The sequence below is a fragment of the Kogia breviceps genome, chromosome 2 (assembly GCF_026419965.1).
Source record: "Kogia breviceps isolate mKogBre1 chromosome 2, mKogBre1 haplotype 1, whole genome shotgun sequence".
NCBI lineage: Eukaryota > Metazoa > Chordata > Mammalia > Artiodactyla > Physeteridae > Kogia > Kogia breviceps.
The window spans coordinates 84,661,321-84,681,111 of NC_081311.1; the positions used below are offsets into that span (position 1 = coordinate 84,661,321).

The 19,791-nt window shown below is 45.7% G+C and overlaps 1 long non-coding RNA gene across 1 annotated transcript in view; it reads left to right on the forward strand.

Annotated features, from left to right (window-relative positions):
• The window catches only part of LOC131750871 (uncharacterized), a 29,945-nt gene that overhangs the window by 2,841 nt on the left and 7,313 nt on the right, over positions 1–19,791 (forward strand). The window contains exons 2-3 of the long non-coding RNA XR_010839039.1: positions 15,033–15,221; positions 16,419–16,524. This is a non-coding gene — a long non-coding RNA (uncharacterized lncRNA). The remainder of the gene's footprint in view (positions 1–15,032; positions 15,222–16,418; positions 16,525–19,791) is intronic.

The window sequence follows — 19,791 nt, forward strand, 5'->3', positions numbered from 1 at the left end:
TTAACGCCACGATTCTACAGGGAGGGTTAATTTTGGGAATTGGGTCCACACTGCCCTGGAGGTGGGGGGGGGTCCCGGTCCAGGGCACAGAGCCCCCCGACCCCCCAGGGAGGAGGAATGCCCAGACACTATTTGACAATGACTGAAAGGGGAGAAGCTGTGCAGCTTTGTCACCGAGGGGACGGGAGTGACAGGCCCCTCGCTCTCTGCCTTCGGCGCCTGCCCTCCACCTCGGAGGCTCAGAGCCAAGGCCGGGACTAGTGAGCAGGTCTGGTTTGATTGGACTAGTATTATTATTAATTAATTTTTTCCAGGTAAAGAACTTCATTAACCTTTGTTTCAAACGTTACTCCCAGGCTTCTTCAGCTTACTGAACTGCAGAGAATGAATTGTTTAAGCAAAGGCTGAAGAGAGATGCAGCGTGCGGGGGGCTTGGGCTTAAAACTCTCAGAGATCTGATTTTATCACATCCACGAACAAAATGTTTAAAAGCAGCCATAACATAGACTGGCAGCTCCTAGTAACGTCTTCAGACGTTGACTCAGTTCCGTTTGCCTGGCTCGTAGAAGCCTTATCAGAATTCTCCGTGGGCTCTGGGGCCTCACCGTCACTCCTGACCCTGGTCTGAGTGCACAGGTGAGGGGCTGATGCAAGAGGCCGGGCCTGAGGCAGGGGCTGCAGGAGAAGCCAGGCCAAGCGGAGGGCGCCACACCCTGACCCCTTGCCTGACCGCTCGTCCAGACCCCCTTCCCAGTGGGCGACTCGGCGTAAGGGCTGCAGCCTTTCCTCACAGGGAGCTCCTCCCAGGCGGGCAGCCTGGCAGGCCCATCTCACCTGTGCTCTCACAGCGCTGGGTGCCCCACTTCCTGGGGACAGAGGTCCTACCTCGCACTGGGTACCCTCCTCTGCAGAGGTGGACATAGCCCCCAGGGCATCTGAGCTCTCCCCACTCGCTCCCTGGGGACAGTCCTTCATGACTCAGTGCCTCTGGGGCCTTATCTTCTGCATCTGTAAACAAGGGGCTCTCTCTGTAAACAAGGGGCTCTCTCTGTAAACAAGGGGCTCTCTCTGCCCCAGCCCTGGTGTCCTGCCTGCCCTTCCATTCCAAGATCAGGACATGGGCTCCTGAAGGCCCTCTTGGCTGTGGCAGTGCTGGTGGAACTTGCACCCTCGGGGAGGAGCTCTGGTCCCCCGGCTTGCAGCACCCAGGCCGCGGACCTTCTTGTGTCCTCTGCCCTCTGCCTGCCGGCTGGGGCCACCATGGTCACCACTCTGTCAGAGGGGGGAGGAGTTGATATTTCTGCTGCCCTGAGAACAGTGTCCTGAATGGGGTAAGTGCAATATATGTGTTTGTTGAATGCATTAAGGATATATTATTTAAAACCTCAATCAGAGATTTTTTTCAGAAATAAACTTTTATTTTGGAAAATGTTTAGATTTGCAGAAAAGTTGCCATGGGAGAACGTAGAACCCCATGCATCACACCCCCAGTTGCCCCACTGTTACACCTTCTGTTAACCGGGAGAGCTGTTACTCTTGGGAACCAGCCTTGGAGCAATGCTATCAGCTACGCTCCGGGCTTTCTTTGGGTTTCTCCTGTTCTCCCGTTGCTGCCCTCTTTCTGCTCCAGGACCCCAGGGACACCACGTTGCACTAGGTTATCATGTTCGCCTCTCTGGTCTGTGAGAGTTTCTCAGTCTTATCTTGTTTTTCGTGACTTTGACAGTTTTGAGGAGTTCCGGTCCGGTATTTGGTAGAAGGTCTCTCAATTTGGGTTTTCCTGCTGTTTTCCTCATGATCAGACTGGGATTCTGGGTTTTTGGAAAGAATACTAAGAGGCAAAGTGCCCGTCTCCTCATATCACATGAGAGGACCCGCATGACACCCCTGCTGATGTGAGGGCACGTGGCTGAGGGGGTGTCTGCCAGGTTTCTCCAATCTGAGTGACTATTTAACTTTCCCTACAATATTCTTTGGAGCCCAGGCTTAGAGCTTAAAGGAGGGGGATTAAGCCTTGCCCCCTGGAGTAGGGAGTATCTCGTATATTGTCTGGAATCCTTTGTAAGGAGGAGCTGCCACCTCTCACCCATTTATTTACTTATTCAATCATAATTTTCATCAGTATGGGTTTATAAATACAGTTATTTTATACTTGGGCTTATAATCCAGTGCTATATTATTTATTTTGTTGCTCATATCCTTCAGACTTTGGCCCTAGAAGCTCTTACGGGTTGTGTAAGATAGTAGAAAATATATATATTGGTCTCTGCCCCTGGTTCCTGACACAGAGCTCCCCAAACCCTTGTGATTTCCTGGGTGATAGGAGGGTCTTCTGTTCTAATGAGGTGACCCTGCGTGGCTCCTGAGTGAGGGCTGGTCACCAGCAAGACCCAGCAGGATGAGAAGCTTGGAATTTTCAGCTCCACCTCCCATTGTTTGGGGAAGGAGAAGGACTGAAAGCGGAGTTAATGATGGATCACGTGAACCTCCATGCATCCCAATAGGCTGGGTCTTTAGAGCCCAAGAGGAGGGGCCCACAAGGTGCTGCCTTGGCCACAGCATCCTGAGAAACATGGCCTTCACTCCTGCAGGAGAAGCCCAGCCAGGCCCCTGCCCAACACAATCCTGCCTGTCTGAAGGTGGCTGGCTTTGCCATCACGGCTGAGCTCTGCCTTCACCTTTGGGGACGTCGGCAGTGACCGGCCACACGACCGGTTTGTCCCCAGCCCCCTCCTCTGTGTGGGCACAAAATGTTCGCGCAGCTTGGGCCTGAGGTCTCGCTCTTTAAGTCCGGGGCAGAGGGCACATCTGAGGGACACGTGGAGCTCGGAGATCTCGGAAGCTTCCAAATTAAAGGGAAAGGAATCTTGGCTGGAAGCACCAAGCATCTTAAGAGACGTGAGTGTAGTAAAACAGAGAAGTATCGTAACTCTGCCTTCTGCTTCAGACCTCGTGCGGGGGCCGCCCTGCGGAGGGCTCGCCAGGCCTGGGGTCTCATCAGTGCTGCTCGCACAGGGAACTGTGTGCTCTCTGGGGAGAGAAGCAGGATTTAAGTCTGAGGCACGTAAGGCAAGGTAACAGGCATTTACTGGGCACCCACCGTGTACCGAGCACTGTGCTGGCCACTGGGAGAGACAGCAGGGAAGAGGAGACATCTCTCTGCCCGAAGAGCATCTCTCCTGTCTCCTCAAGAAAAAGTAAGATGCACAGGAAACCGCCCTGTTAATAGGGATGCTGGCCGGCGACACCTCTGTGATGCTGCCAGTTACGGCCAGGCTTCCCGCAGACCAAGTCCAAGGCTGCTCTCTCTGCAAGCTCTCAGGGCATCTGCAAAGAGGCGTGGCCAGGCACGGAGGGGAGGGCGCATGCCCCAAAGCACTGCCCTGCCCATGTCAGACAGGCGTTCCCTCCAGTAAGAACCTGAGCGTGACCCTGTGCCCTGCTGCTCCTGCCTCATAAAGGAGCAGGCCAGGCAAACTGGCCCTCTTACCAGGTCCCTTGGAAGCAGAAAAGGCTACAGTGGTGTGGTACAGAGGATAAGTAGCCCCCAGAGATGCCCATGTGCTAATCTCCAGAGCCTGTGACCCTGGTACCTCATCTGTCCAAAGAGATCACAGATGTGACTAAGATAAGGACCTAGAGACGGGAAGCTTATCCTGGATTATGTGGCTGGGCCCAGTGGAATCACAGGAGTCCTTATAGGAGGGAGGCAAGGATTCAGAGTTAGGGAAGGAGAAGTGCTGGGGGCAGTGATGCAGTTGCAGAAGGGGACCAGGAGCCAAGGAATACAGGCAGCCTCCAAGGAAACGCCCTCTCCCCAGGGCCTCCAGAAGGAATGCAGCCCTGCTGACACCCATTTCAGACTTCTGGCCTCCAGAAGTGTGAAACAGTAAGTTTGTGCTGTTTAAACGACTAGGTTTGGGTTATTTGTTACAGCAGTGGTAGGAAACTCGTACAGCTAACCGTCTTATGAAAAATGGCCCTTTCTAGGGCTAACTTCCCTCTTGGCCTGGACCACAGGTTGTACAGAAGCGATGGAGGCCATGTTGTAAAGGGGGATGATTTCTTTGGGGTCTGTATTAGGTACTTGACATTGACGTTTATGTTGGGTTCCCACCACCTCCACATCAAAAGCACATTTATTATATGCATCCACCTTACTCGGATGGCAGCAAACTTGCTTTCCGTTCTCTGAAGTTCTTGCTGACTTCTCTTTGGAAGGCAGTAATTATGTGCCTTTGCTGTTTAGAGCCTCTGCATTTTCTGGATATCAGGATATAACAACAATACCCCGCAGACAGACCCTCTGCCACCCGAGGATTTATTTCCACACGTTGCTTTTCCCTTCTACGTGACAAAGTGTCTCAAGGGAAAGGCAGCTTCGCGGAGCCGGGTGCACAGAACGGTGGGTGACATTTCTGTGCACATGTGTCTGTGAGGATGTGGGTGCCATGTTCTCTAAACGTCTCCAGAAATAGACGAACTAAAGCTTCCATGAGACTGAGGAAGCCTTAAAGCAACAACCCCACTCTAGTCTCTGTGCATTGTAGCTGGTTTAAGGCTGAACCAGAAATATGTCCCTTTGGGCAGGGCTCCCTGCCGGCAGAACCCTCCATAAATGGAGGTCCCCGGTCATGTCACAGACGCGCCACACGGAAACCAGCAGGGCTCGCGTCCCACGCCCTGCCATTCACGACGGCGCTCAGAAAGCAGCACCTGCACGTTGTAGAGCATCTTAAACCTGTTCTCATTTCACAATTGAGAGCTGCTTCTTTGTCTCTGAGACTTGAAATATGGCAAGTCTGGGCTGTGTAGGTGCTGGGCTCCTTGCCTAGTGTGGTGGTGAGGCGGGTGTTTGTCGACGCATCACTTGCCTCTCCCTGGAGCCTATGACTCAACCTGGATTAGCTTGCGTCGTGTATACTTCTTGATTGATGGATGCTCAAGGGATTTTCAACAGAAGTGCCAAGACTCCTGGATATCCACAGGCAAGAGAATGAAGTTGGACCCCTACCTTATACCAACACAAAATTAACCCCAAATCAATCATAAATCTAAATGCAAAAGTCAAAATTATAAAAATCTTAGAAGAAACACGGCAATCGATCTTTGTGTCCTTGGAATAGGTGATAGTTTCTTAGATATGATACCAAAGGCACAAGTCATAAAAGAAATAGGTAAATTAGACTTCATCAAAATTAAAAACTTTTTTCCAAGTTCTGTGTCTTCTTTTTTTAAAAAATTGAGATATCGTTCACATATAACATTATATTCGTTTCAGGTGTACAACGTACTGTTTTGAATATATTACAGAATGATCACCACAAAAGTCTAGTTAACATCCATCACCACACACATTTATAATTTTTTTCTTGTAATGAGACCTTCTAAGATCTACTCTCTTAGCAATCATGCAATAGAGTCTTATTAACTATAGTCACCATGCTATACATTACAACCCCAGGACTTACTTATTTTACAAATGGAAGTTGGTACCTTTTAATCCCCTTACCCATTTCACGCCCACCCCTCACCCTCCACCTCTGGCAACCACTCATCTGTTCTCTGTGTCTATGATTTTGTTTCTCTTTTTTAGATTCCACATATAAGTGAGATCATTTGGTATGTGTCTTTCTCTGTCTGACTTATTTTATTTAGCACAATGCCCTCAAAAGTTCATCTATGTTGTTATATTTATTTATTTATTTATTTATTTATTTATTGCAGTACACGGGCCTCTCACTATTGTGGCCTCTCCCATTGTGGAGCACAGGCTCCGGACACGCAGGCTCAGCGGCCATGACTCACGGGCCCAGCCGCTCCATGGAATGTGGGATCCTCCCGGACCGGGGCATGAACCCGCGCCCTCTGCATCGGCAGGCGGACTCTCAACCACTGCGCCACCAGGGAAGCCCCCATCTATGTTGTTATAAATGGCAAGATTGTCTTCTTTCTTATGGCTGAATAATATTCCATTTTGTTTATATATCTCACATTTTCTTTATCCATTTATTCATTGATGGACTCAGGTTGATTTCATGTCTTGCCTACTGTAAATACTGCTGCAATGAATGTGGGGGTTCATATATCTTTTTGAGTTATTGTTTTCATTTCGTTGTGGATAAATACCCAGAATAGGAATAGGAACGGATCATATGGCAATTCTATTTGTAATTTTCTGAGGAACTTCCATACTGTGTTCCAGGGTGGCTGCACTGATTTACACTCCCACCAACAGTGCACAAGTGTTCCCTTTTCTCCAAATCCTCACCAACACTTGTTATTTCTTTTCTTTTTGATAATAACCGTTCTAACAGGTGTGAGGCGATATCTCATTGTGGTTTTGATTTTCATTTCCCCGATGATTAGTGATGTTGAACACCTTTTCATGTACCTACATGTCTTCTTTGGAAAAATGTCTGTTCAGATCCTCTGCCCATTTTTCAAATTGGATTGTTTGTTTTTTAACGATTGAGTTTTATGAGTTCTTTACATATTTTGAATATTACCCCTTCAAAGTCTCAAGTGCAGGAACTTCTGTCCGTATGAAGTTGGGGTGCATAATTCTCCTGTTGTGAATGTGTTGCCAACCTGGAAGCTTTCCAAACCCCATACTGTTGGGATTTGATGGAAGCTTCCTCACATAGGCATGATCAATTATCAGCTTGGTTTCCATACCTTCTCCCTTCTCTGGAAAATGAGGGTAGTGCTGGAAGTTGCAAGCTTCTAATCATTGTTTGGTTCTTCTGTGGTGAAGAGCCCCCATCCAGGAGCCATGCAGGCTCCTGAGTTATCTCAATAGAACAAAAGATGCTTCTGGGGCTCTTACCACTTAGGAATTTATAGGGGTTTTGGAGCCCAGTGTCAGGGATGAAGTCAAAGAGAAATATTGGAACAAGAGATGATCCTAGCACCATTATCACTTAGGAATTTATAAGGGTTTTAGGAGCTCTGTGCTGGAAACTTGGGACAGAGACCAATATATATATTTCTTGTTATTTCATATGTATAGAAATGCAACAGATTTTTGTATATTCATTTTACATCCTGGAATTTTACTGAATTCATTTATAGATCTAACAGTTTTATTTTTGGTGGAGTCTTTAGGGTTTTCTATAAATAATGTCATGTCATCTATATATAGTGAGAGTTTTACTTCTTTGTGATTTAAATGCTTTTTATTTCTTTTCCTTGTCTGATTACTGTGCTAGGACTTCCAATACTGTGTTGAATAAAAGTGGTGAGAGTGGGCATCCTTGTCTTGTTCCTGATCTTAGAGGAACAAGTATGACGTTAGCTGTGGGTATGTCATATATGGCCTTTATTATGTTGAGGTACATTCCTTCTATATCCACTTTGTTGGAAGTTTTTTTTAATCATAAATAGATGTTGAATTTTGTCAAGTGCTTTTTCTGCATGTATTGCGATGGTCATATGGTTTTAATCCTTCATTTTGCTAGTGTGGTGTACCACACTGATTGATTTGTGGATGTTGAACCATCCTTGCATCCCTGGAATAACTTCTACTTATTAACAGTTTATGGTCCTTTTAATGTATTGTTGACTTTGGTTTGCTAATATTTTGTTGAGGATTTTTGCATTTATATTCATCAGGGATATTGGCCTGTAGTTTTCTTTTCTTGTAGGACCCTTGTCTGGTTTTGGTAGCAGGGTAATACTGGTCTTACAAAATGAGTTTGGAAGAATTCCCTCCTCTTCTAATTTTTGGAAGAGTTTGAGAAGGATTGATATTAATTCTTCTTTGAATATTTGGTAGAATTCACCAGTGAAGCCATCTGGTTCTGGACTTTTGTTTTGGGGGAGGTTTTTGATTACTGATTCAATCTCTTCTTACAATTGATCTGTCTGTTTAGATTTCTACTACTTCATGATTCAGTCTTGGCAGGTTGTATGTTTCTAGGAATTTATCCATTTCTTCTAAGTTGTCTAGTTTGTTGGCGTATAATTGTTCATAAGTAGTCTCTTATGATCTACAATGATCCTTTGTGGTATCAGTTGTAATGTCTCTCTTTCCTTTCTGATTTTATTTTAATCTTCTCTCTTTTTTCTTTGTGAGTCAAGTTAAAGGTTTTTCAAATTTGGTTATCTTTAAAAAAAACAGCTCTTAGTTTCATTGATCTTTTCTATTGTCTTTTTAGTATTTATTTTACTTATTTCCACTCTGACCTTTGTTATTTCCTTCCTTCTATTAACTTTGGGCTTCATTTTTTCTTCTTTTTCTAGTTCCTCAAGTTGTAAAATTAGGTCAGTGTTTGAGATTTTTCTTGTTGCTTGATGTAGTCATTTCTTGCTATGAACTTCCCTCTTATAACTGCTTTTGTTGCATCCTATAAATTTTAGTATGTTGTATTTTCATTTGTCTTGAATAATTTTTAAATTTCTTTTTTGAGTTCTTCTTTCACCCATTGATTGTTCAGTAGCATCCATTTAATCTCCACATATTTGTGAATTTTTCAGTTTTTTAAATTGTAATTATAGTTACACACAGTTTTATACCATCATTGTAGTTTTATATCATTGTGGTCTAAAAAGATGCTTGATATGATTTCAATCTCCTTAAACTTTTTTTTTTTTTGGTGGGTCTACATTTATTTTTTTATTTTTATTTTTTATTTTTTTGTGTGCTAGGCGGGCCTCTCACTGTTGTGGCCTCTCCCATTGCGGAGCACAGGCTCCGGACGTGCAGGCTCAGCGGCCATGGCTCACGGGCCCAGCCGCTCTGCGGCATGTGGGATCTTCCTGGACTGGGGCACGAACCCGTGTCCCCTGCATCGGCAGGTGGATTCTCAACCACTGCGCCACCAGGGAAGCCCTACATTTATTTTTAAATAATTATTTCTTTCAATCCTTAATCTTATTAAGACTTGTTTTATGCCCTAATATATGATCTATCATGGAGAATGTTCCATGTGCTGTTGAGAATAATCTGTATTCTGTTACTTCTGTTACTTTTGGATGGAATGTTTTGTAAATGTCTGCTAAGTCCATCTGGTCTAATTTAAGGCTAAAGTTTCCTTATTGATTTTATGTCTGGATGATCTAGCCATTGATGAAAGTGGAATATTAAAGTCCCCCATTATTGTATTGCAATATTGTATTGCATTATTGTATAGCAATCTATTTCTCCCTTAGGTCTTTTAGCATTTGCTTTATGTATTTTGGTGCTCCTATGTTGGGTACATAAATATTTACAAATGTTATATCCTCCTGTTGGATTGAACCCTTTATATAATCCCCTTCTTTGTTTCTTATTACAGTTTTTGTTTTAAACTCTATTTTGTCTGATAAAAGTATAGCTATCCCAGCTTTCTTTTGATTTCCTTTTCCATGGGTTATCTTTTTCCATCTTTTCACATTCAGTTTGCATGTGTCCTTACATCTGAAGTGAGTCTCTTGCAGGTAGCATATAAATTTTTTTTCTTATATTCAGCCAATCTATGTCTTTTGATTGGAGAATTTGGTCAATTAACATTTAAAGTAGTTATGATATGTATGTAGTTGTTGCCATTTTGTTAATTGTTTTCTGGCTATTTTGTATTTCCTTTGTTCCTTCTCTTGCTCTCTTCATTTGTGATTTGAGGATTTTCTGAAGCAGTGTGCTTAGATTCCTTTACCTTTTGGCTATATCTACTATAGGTTTTTGCTTTGTGGTTACCATGACGCTTACATAAAACAATTTATATTCATAACAGTTTAAGTTGATAATAATTTAAGTTTGAATGCATTCTAAAGATCTACATTTTTACTTTCTCACCACAGTTTATATTTTTGATATCAAAGTTTACATCTTTTCATCTTGTGTATCCATTAACAAATCATTGTAATTATAGTTATTTGTACTACTTTTATCTTTTAACCTTCATACTAGCTCTATAAGTGATTGACCCACAGCATTTATAGTGTTAGATTATTCTGAATTTTACTATATATTGATTTTTACCAGTGAGATTTATACTTTCATATGTTTTCCTGCTACTAATTAGTGCCATTTTATTTCAGCTTAAAGAAGTCCTGTTAACATTTCTTGTAAGACAGGTTTAGTGGTGATGATCTCCTTGAGCTTTTCCTTGTCTAGAAAACTCTTTATCTCTCCTTTAATTCTGAAGGACAACTTTGTTATGGAGAGTATTCTTGGTTGCAGTTTTTTTTTCTTTCAGTCCTTTGAATATATGGTGCCACTCCCTTCTGGCCTGCAAAGTTTCTGCTGAAAAATCTACTGATAGTCTTATGTGGGTTACTGTGGACATAACAAGCTGTTTTTTTCTCTTGCTGCTTTTAAGATTCTCTCCTTGTCTTAAACTCTTGACAATTTAATTATTATGTATCCTGGTGTGGGTCTTTTGGGGCTTATCTTTGGGACTCTCTTGGCTTCCTTGATCTGGATGTCTGTTTCCTTCCCCACGTTAGGGAAGGTTTCAGCCATTATTTCTTCAGTGAAGTCTTCTGCCCTTTTCTTTCTCACTTCTCCTCTGGGAGCCCTAAAATCTGACTGTTGGTCCGCTTGATATTGTCCCATCAGTCCCTTTTGTCATCTTCAACCTTCTTCATTCTTGTTTTCTTTTTGCTACTCTGATTGGGTGAGTTCCAACTGCCCTGTATTGGAGTTCACTGATCCTTTCTTCTGCTTCATGTAGCCTGCTGTTGAACCCCTCAAGTGTATTTTCAGTACAGTTATTGTATTCTTCAGTTCTATGATTTCTTTTGGTACTTTCTTATATTTTCCATCCCTGTTGAAATTCTCACTTTGTTCATTCATTCTTCTCCTAAGCACAGTGAGCATCTTTATGACCATAATTTTGAAGTCTTATCAGGTAAATCACTTATCTTCATGTCCTTAAGGTCTTTTTCTGAGGTTTTATCTTGTTTTTCTTCTGGGACATAGTCCTCTGTTTCTTCATTTTCCTTGACTCTCTGTGTTGGTTTCTATGTATTAGATAAAACGCCCACCTCTCCCAGTCTTGAAGGAGTGGCCTCATGTAGGAGATGAACTTTGTTGCTGAACCCTGCCCTAGCTCTTGGTTGTGTCTCAAACCTTTGTGATTGTCCAGACTATCTACTTTATTCTTAGTGGCTCCCAGCAGTTGAGCCCTGTCAGTGTCCCAAATGAGAGGACCTATGTCAACAGGCTGATTGGAAGCTGGACCCCCAGGCAGCAGGTTTTAAAGTATGTAAATATATCTCTTCAAGGGAAGGCTGGGAGATGGGCATCTTTCTCTGCTCCCTCTGCACTGAGCCTTGGGTAGCAGCCAGTGAAGAAGTGTTTCTTTGTTTGCTACAATCCTGTTGAAGCTGTGAGCACAAGCCCTACTGGCTACCAGAGCCAGGCTGTCAAGGAATATGTCCTCTGGACAGCGTACACAAAAGCTGGGCCCAGGCATGTACACAGTCTCCTTTCTTGGAGACACCGATGACCTAGGGCAGGGCAGAGGGCAAGCTTGAAGGTGGCACTGACCAGCCTCCCTGGTCTCTGGAGAGGATTGCAATCAGCCCCTAGACACAAGTTTAATTAGAAGTCTGCCCTTCAGGCTAGAGCTGTGGAGATCAGCTAAAAGGCCCCTTTCACAGAAAGACTGGGGGTGAGTTTCAATCTGCTCTGTGCCCTGGAGGCAGCTGGCTAAGAACTGTCTCTCTGTTCCATCCCATGGGACCTATGAACACAAACCCCCCTGGCCTATGGAGCCAGGGGGTCGAGGGGCATCCCGGGGCAGCAGCCACAAAACCCAGGGCACCAGATGTAAAAACCAGGAAACCAGATGTGAAAACTGGGGCACCAGATGTTACAGCTCCTCTCTGGGAGGTACATGCACTCTGGAGCATGGCAGAGGGCAGTGTGCGGACAGTGCCTGCTCTTCAGGTCTCTGGAAAGGATTACAGTCTCCTCAGATGTGTGTTATTAGGAGCCTGCCCCTCAGGCTGCAGCTATGAAGATGAACTGATAGGTCTCCTTCCTGGAGAGACTGGGCCCTCAGTCTGCTGCCTCTGCTGTGCCTGGGGTGGTGGCCGTTTAAAACCCCTTCTCCATTTGTTACAGTCCTGTGGGACCCACGAGTGTCAGCCCCACTGGTCAGCAGAGACAAGCAATCAAGAGATGTCCCCTGGGTGGCAGCTGCAAAAATTGGGGTGTCAGATGAGGGTACAAGCTCCCCTCTGGCAGATACTGGCAGCCTGGAGTGAGGCAGAGAGAGAGCAAAGATGGCCCCGCCAGCCTCCAAGCCCCCAGATGTGGATTAAATTAGAAGCCTGCCCCTCAGGCCGATGCTTTAAAATAAACAAACCTCTTTCACAGAAAGTCTGGGCCATTTTAAGTCACTGTGTCTGTGTCAGGCCCTGGAGAGGGTAAGTTCATGCTGCCCCTTCAGGAATGGTTTCTCAGGTCACTGTAGCCTCATGGGTCTTATAGAGGCCAGCCCCATCGATTTTCAAAACTAGATATTCTGGGGGCTCATCTCCCAGGTGCAAGTCTTGAAAGTAGGGGTGCCAGGTGTGGGGTTCAGACCGTTTGCTCTTCAGGGAGCAGCTTGGGGATGGGAGTTCCCTCCTGATTGTGGGTCAGCGTGCTGGGTGTGGGGTGTATGGTGAGACTGTGTCTCAGCCTCTCCTACCCGCTTTGATGTGGGTTTTTTCTCACTCACCCAATGTATAGCAGTTATTTAGCTAGTTATGGGGTTTTCCCAGAGGAAACCATATGCAGCTGGCAATTTCATGTGTTCACCCGAGGAGGTGAGTTCAGGGTCCTCCTATGTGGCCATCTTGAACTGTAACTTCAAAATTAAAAACTTTTGTTCTTCAAAAGACACCATTAAGAAAGTGAAAAGAGGGCTTCCCTGATGGTGCAGTGGTTGAGAATCCACCTGCTGATGCAGGGGACGCAGGTTCGTGCCCCGGTCCGGGAGGATCCCACGTGCTGCAGAGCGGCTGGGCCCGTGAGCCATGGCCACTGAGCCTGCGCGTCCGGAGCCTGTGCTCCGCAACGGGAGAAGCCACAACAGTGAGAGGCCCGCGTACCAAAAAAAAAAAAATAAAAACAAGAAAAGTGAAAAGACAACCCACAGAATGGGAGAAAATATTTGCAAATCATATATTTGATAGGAAACTTGTATCCAGAATAGAGAAGTAATTCCTAAAATTCAATAATAAAAAACAGGGCTTCCCTGGTGGCACAGTGGTTGAGAATCTGCCTGCCAATGCAGGGGACGCGGGTTCGTGCCCCAGTCCGGGAAGATCCCACATGTGGCGGAGCAACCAAACCCGTGAGCCACAGCTACTGAGCCTGCGCATCTCCTCAAAAAAAATATAGAATTATAAATATGGCTCAGAAATTCCACTCCCTGGTAAATACTCAAAAGATCTGAAAACAGGTACTCAGACAAATACTTGTACATAAATGTTCATAGCAACACCTTTCATAATAGCCCCAAAGTGACAATAACCCATCAACACATGAATGCATAAAGAAAATGTAGTCTATCCATACGGTGAAATACTATTCATCCATAGAAAAGAATGAAGCACTGACACATGCTATAATGTAGATGAATCTTGAAAACCTTACATTAAGTGAAAGAATCCAAACACAAAGGTCACATATTGTATGATTCCATTTATATGAAACATCCAGAATAGATAAATCTGTAGAAACAGAAAGCAGATAGGTGGTTTCCAGGAGCTGAGCTGGGAGTGGGTAATGGAGGAGGAGCTGCTTCCTGGGTGAGGGGTTTTATTTTGGGGTGATGACAAGGTTTTGGAGCGAAACAGAGACGGTGGTTGCACACCATTGTGCATGTACTAAACGCCACTGAACTGTTCGCTTTCAGATGGTTAATTTGATGTCATGTCCATTTCATCTCAGTAGGAAAACTTAGGATAGTGATTACCCATGGGGGGCATAGTGACTGAAGTGGGCCTCTGAGGGGCTTCTGAGTTGCTGGTAATGCTGTTCCTTAGTCAGGGTGTGGAACACACAAGTGAATTCAGAATGTGAAAATTCGTTGAGCTGTATACTTAAAATCTGACACTTTGCTGGATATATATTATACATCTATAAAAAGCCAAAATGTGGCTTCCCTGGTGGCGCAGTGGTCGAGAATCTGCCTGCCGATGCAGGGGACATGGGTTCGAGCCCTGGTCCGGGAAGATCCCACGTGCCGCGGAGCAACTGGGCCCGTGAGACACAACTACTGAGCCTGTGCGTCTGGAGCCTGTGCTCCGCAACAAGAGAGGCCGCGACAGTGAGAGGCCCGCGCACCGCGATGAAGAGTGGCCCCCCGCTCGCTGCAACTAGAGGAAGCCCTCGCACAGAAACGAAGACCCAACACAGCCAAAAATAAATAAATAAATTTATTTATTTATTTTTTTTAAATATAAAAAGCCAAAATGAAAAAAAAAAAAAGCCCCAGACAATGCCTGGGGCATCAAAGAGGTCAACACCCCGACACCGACCTCCCGGGCCTGCCTACCTGCCTTGCTGCTCTCAGAGGCACAGTTTGGGGAGGGAGGCGGGTGTAGCCCCATCTTCGCACCAGTAGCTGATCTGATCTTAAGAGGCTTCCATTGCCCACCCTGGAGACCTCACAGCCCACAGCTCAGTCCTTAAAGACGACTCAGTGGCTGAGGCCTCATAAAGATGAACCAGGTGATGCAGTGAGGGGGGATTTTATGAGAAAACCCATGGAAAATGGGCTTGAGCCTTTTGAAAGATTCTTTCTGCCTTGTTCATTAAATGCTATGCTAACCCGTCCAATATCCTCTTAAATCCTTTGTATGGCAGTTCTAAACGTGCTTTCTCCTGTTGGTTGTTTGTGACCGCAAACGTCCTGTCCAGGGGGGAGACTCGGGAGCCCTCCCATCACCGTGGTCCCGTAGAGCCCTAGGAGGACATTCTGTTCGTGTTCGCACCACAGCCCCTCACATCAAGGGCCCCAGGAAGGAGCCTTGAGTCCCCTAGGTCTCAGTACAGAGGGCACACACAGAGGATGCACCCTGCTGACGGGGCCCCTGCCCTTGCTCACCAGGTTCTGGCCCCTGAGGTCTGCTCCAGGCCCTCAAATACGCCAGTCTCTCTCTCCTGCCTTAAGGCCTTTGCTCGTGCTGGCCCCACGGTCTGTGGCCCAGCCCCTGACCTCTGACCTGTTGGTTCTTCCATTCTTCGGAGAGCAGCTGAAGCTCCACACTGCAGAGGGCCCCGGATCTGCTTTAATCAGGTAAGACACTCAGACACGGAAATGAGTGTCACGAAGAAGGATGTTTTTTATACCGAAGTTCCCTAGAAACAAGAGGCAGGACGAGCTCTGCAGGGCCACACGGGGAAGCACCAGTTTGATCAGGAGGTGGGGGGAACGGGGGGGACCGTGGGCAAGGGCCTTCATCATGGTTTCCGTGGGAAGCAGAGGGCAAGCCTGGGTCTGCAGGCTCCCCGAGTGCTGGGCTGGATCCTTCAGGGGACTCTGGGTGTGGGGCTGTCCCTAGCTGTGTGGTCAGGAACAATTAGAGCAGGTGATGGGGATCCTGCGTGTGGTAGAGGAGCTGGTCCGTGGGGCAGGCTCTGGGTTGGCTAGTTTGCATTTGAAAAGTTCACTCCTGGGGCCAGTTGTTCCTCTCTCTGGGAATAGGCAGTCCCTCCAGATGCTAGAGCCTCAGAATACAGAAAATAGGACCCGTGGTTACCACAGAAGCCTTCCCAGGGCAACAACGCCTATTGTGCGTTCTTTCCTTCTTTTAATTTTATTGGAGTATAGTTGATTTATGACGTTGTGTTAGTTTCAGGTGTACAGCGAAGAGATTCAGTCACACAGTGTCTATTGTATTTTCTACCGGTTTCCTCCTCCAGATGCCAGCTCTGGGAAGGGGCCGTGTCTGTCATTTTCACCCCTGTATTCCTAGTATCTAGCAAATTGCAGATGCCCATTAGTTAGTGAATCAATGAATAAGTGGATGAAATCATGTTTGCTTTGGCAAACTCTGAAATTTTAAGTTCTACTTAACTAAGGCCCTAATTGTGCGCGCGTGTAATTTTTTTTTTTAAGTGGGACATACTGGTCTCAGTAGCTGACAGTCCTGAAACAGAGACGGTTCTTACCCTGCTGTCACATCTCCCAAATGTTCTGACAAATGTTCCCACCCACAACTTAGTGATAAAGTGTCGCCTGGAGAGGAAACTGGGAGATGAAGGAGGCAGGTGGGCACACCTGGAGCCCATGTCCTATTTTCTTACCAACTCCCCCCCCCTTTTTTTTTGCATTTTTTTGCTTTGAAAGTATCAAGAGAGTGGGAAGGTTGCACTTTGGCTAAAAGGATATGTTGTCTCCAGCTGACTTGTTTTCTAGACCAGGTCTCTGCTGGGAAGTGATGCTTGTGCTAATTCCTGCAGAATTAACTCCTGACCACATAACCCTCCCCAGTGGCCTAATGTGTAGCTGGCGTTTCCCAAACATGGACGGATTCCCCTTGGCTGTGGAGTCCAGTAAGTGATTTCTGTGACTGGAAGAAAATGAGGACTCAAAATAGGTAGGTACCAAGTGCAAGCTGCGGGGGGGGGGCAGGGGGGAGAAGAAATGAATAAAAAAGTGAAGGGAAGGGGAGGGGAGATGTGTGGGGACAGCAGACCCTAAGGATCATCAATTTTTCCTTTAGAAATTTGATGGGAAAGAAAAGACCTTGGTTGTTGACACTTCATTTGCTTTTCTTTCTTCACTAGTGAATTGAAGTTTTTTTTTTTTTTTTTCGCGGGCCTCTCACTGCTGTGGCCTCTCCCGCTGCGGAACGCAGGCTCTGGACGCGCAGGCTCAGCGGCCGTGGCTCACGGGCCCAGCAGCTTCGCGGCACGTGGGATCTTCCCGGACCGGGGCACGAACCCGTGTCCCCTGCATTGGCAGGCGGACTCCCAACCACTGCGCCACCAGGGAAGCCCTGAAGTTTGTTTTTTTGTGAAGCGTGTGTGGCATATGCTCGCTGGGCAAACTTGGCCTTTTGTGATGGGCCTGTTGCGTCCTCTGTTGAAAAGCACATCCGATTTTCTGATTAGTTTGTGAGGACTCTACACTCCAGCTTCTGGGCAGGTTTACAAGTTGTGAGCATATTTTGCGGCTCCTCAATTTGAGAAGCTGTGGTGGATTTGCAGGTATTTACACATTCTCAGCGTGTGTCACACGTCTATGGCTGGAGTCTGGTTTTGAATTTCATGCACGAGAAAAACTCATGTCACTGGGGATGATAAATTTCCTTCCCTCTAGAGTCTGGTAGAGCGGGGCTGAGAGTGAGTGCTCTGTGGGCCCGGAGAGGTCTGTGACACCCTTACTCTTGGGTGAGGGGAGAGGAATGGCAGACAATCAAGGCGTGACAGGGAGAATGATGACGCGGACTTTAGACGGTGGGACAGAAGCCTCCTGACTTGCAGTGAGATCTTGGCAAGAGCTGGAATTTCTGCTGGAGAGGGTGTGGAGAAAAGGAAACCCTCCTACACTGTTGGCAGGAATGTAAATTTGTGCAGCCACTGTGAAAAACAGCATGGAGGTTCCTTAAAAAACTAAAAATAGTGTTACCATATGATCCAGCAATCCCACTCATGGGCATATATCCGGAGAAAACTATGACTCAAAAAGATACATGCATCCCAATGTACATTGCAGCACTATTTACAATAGCCAGGGCATGGAAGCAACCTAGATGTACATCGACGGATGAATGGATACAGAAGATGTGGTACATATATACAATGGAATATTACTCAGCCATAAAAAAGAATGAAATAATGCCATTTGCAGCAACATGGATGGACCTAGAGATTGTCATATTGAGTGAAGTAAGTCAGACAGAGAGGGACAAATATTGTGTAGGATATCACTTATATGTGGAATCTAAAAAAAAGTGGTACAAATGAACTTATTTACAAAACAGAAATAGAGTTACAGATGTATAAAACAATCTTGTGATTAGCAAGAGGGAAAGGGGGGAAGGGATAAATTGGGAGATTGGGATTGACACATACACACTACTATATATAAAATTGATAACTAATAAGGACCTACCGTACAGCACAGGGAACTCTACTCAATATTCTGTAATGACTATATGGGAAAAGAACCTAAAAAAGAGTGCATATATGTGTATGTATAACTGATTCCCTTTGCTATACAGCAGAAACTAACACAACATTGTAGATCAACCATACTCCAGTAAAAATTAATTTAAAAAAAAATATATGCAAAAAAAACAAAAACAGAAAACCAAAAATCTGAGCTTAGAAGTCAAAGCCAAGGATACTCGGCCTCTCCTGATGCAACAAACGGCAGCCTCTTTAATGATAAAGAGTCACAGGATACAGAGGAAGTACAGAGAATAATGACATTTCAAGATATTCTGCTTCATCAAGATCAACAGATGTAATGATTCATGTATCTCAGAGCATGTTCAGGGAATAAGCAAAAAGAGGAAAGAAATAGAATTAAGCAAGCTTGGCCCTACTTTGTCTCCTAACTTCTTCAATGTGACATGACACTTGTCATGTTTGTTTAGGACGCTTTTCCTCACGGCGCTAGGAACTTCTTGATCACTCTTAAGAGTGATACTGATTTTGATTACATCTTTGAAGATTACACCTTTGATTACATCTTTGTAATTTTGATTACATCTGATGATACCGTAATAAGGAGAAAGACGCATCAAGATGTAAACAAATGATTCATTGTGTGGAAACCAGCAATTGATCCAGCCCTGTTACCACTGTGTGTGCAGCGCGTTTCCCACAGTCAGGGAGAAAAAACACTTTGTACCTTCATACAAAATAAAAATAATACAGCCACTCTGTCTAGTTTTGGTCTCACCAAAGAACAAAATCTAGAGCATTTCCTGTAAGCCTGGACTCTCAGTAGGGACCATGTCATCCTGGCTTTGGGGTTAACGCCTGAGACAGTAACACTACATCAGGGCGTGAGGAGCTGATCCTTTCCCACCATGAACAGACGTATGTAAACGTGCAATCTTGTGGGGTTTTGTTACATTAGATACTTGTTATCTAATTTTTTTATTGGATGATTTTTTATTGGATGAGCTGGTCTTACTGAAGTCTGGTTCCCTTGCCCTTTTTGCAAATAAAAAAATCTTTTTCATCCTGAAATACTTTTTGCCTCTGAACCTTGCCTTGACAGACTCAATGAATTTGATCTCACAGTTTTGAAAAGCCATACATGTCGCTCTTTGTAGAGCCATGTGGAACATCTAAGGGGCCCCAGAGCCCCAGGGCCCGCTTTCCCATGGCTCCATCCCAGGGCTGGCACCTTCCTTCACGGTGAGACTGGCATCAAGGCTCAAGGGACAGCAACAGCCTCATTGGAAGCCTGGAAACGCCACGGGGCTGCCTTGACAGCGCTGAGCTTCATCTCCTTGCAAGAGTGTTAGCCCTGGGACTGCAGGTGGGCAAGATGTTGCTGGAGGAGTTTGGTGACCTTTGAACCAAGTCCCCATCACCTAGGGCCATTTGTAGGCATCCATGTGTTTGGAAAGAAACATGGAGATGCATGGCCTGACCCCTGGACCAGCCACAACGTGTCTGAAACCACCTCTGCCCTGCAAATCCAGGGCTGTGCTCGCCCCAACTGTGTGTCTGCTCTCCATCGGGGCTCCTGGACCCAGGAGGTTACCCTCACTAGAGGAAGCTCTGCAGGCGGCATCTCAGCTCTGACGGAGGGAGGGCCATCCCATCAGTGTGTCTCTAGTTCAACGTCAAAGCTCCGGGGTTCTAAGCGTCCCCATGGTCCTGGGGCAGCTGCCTGTATC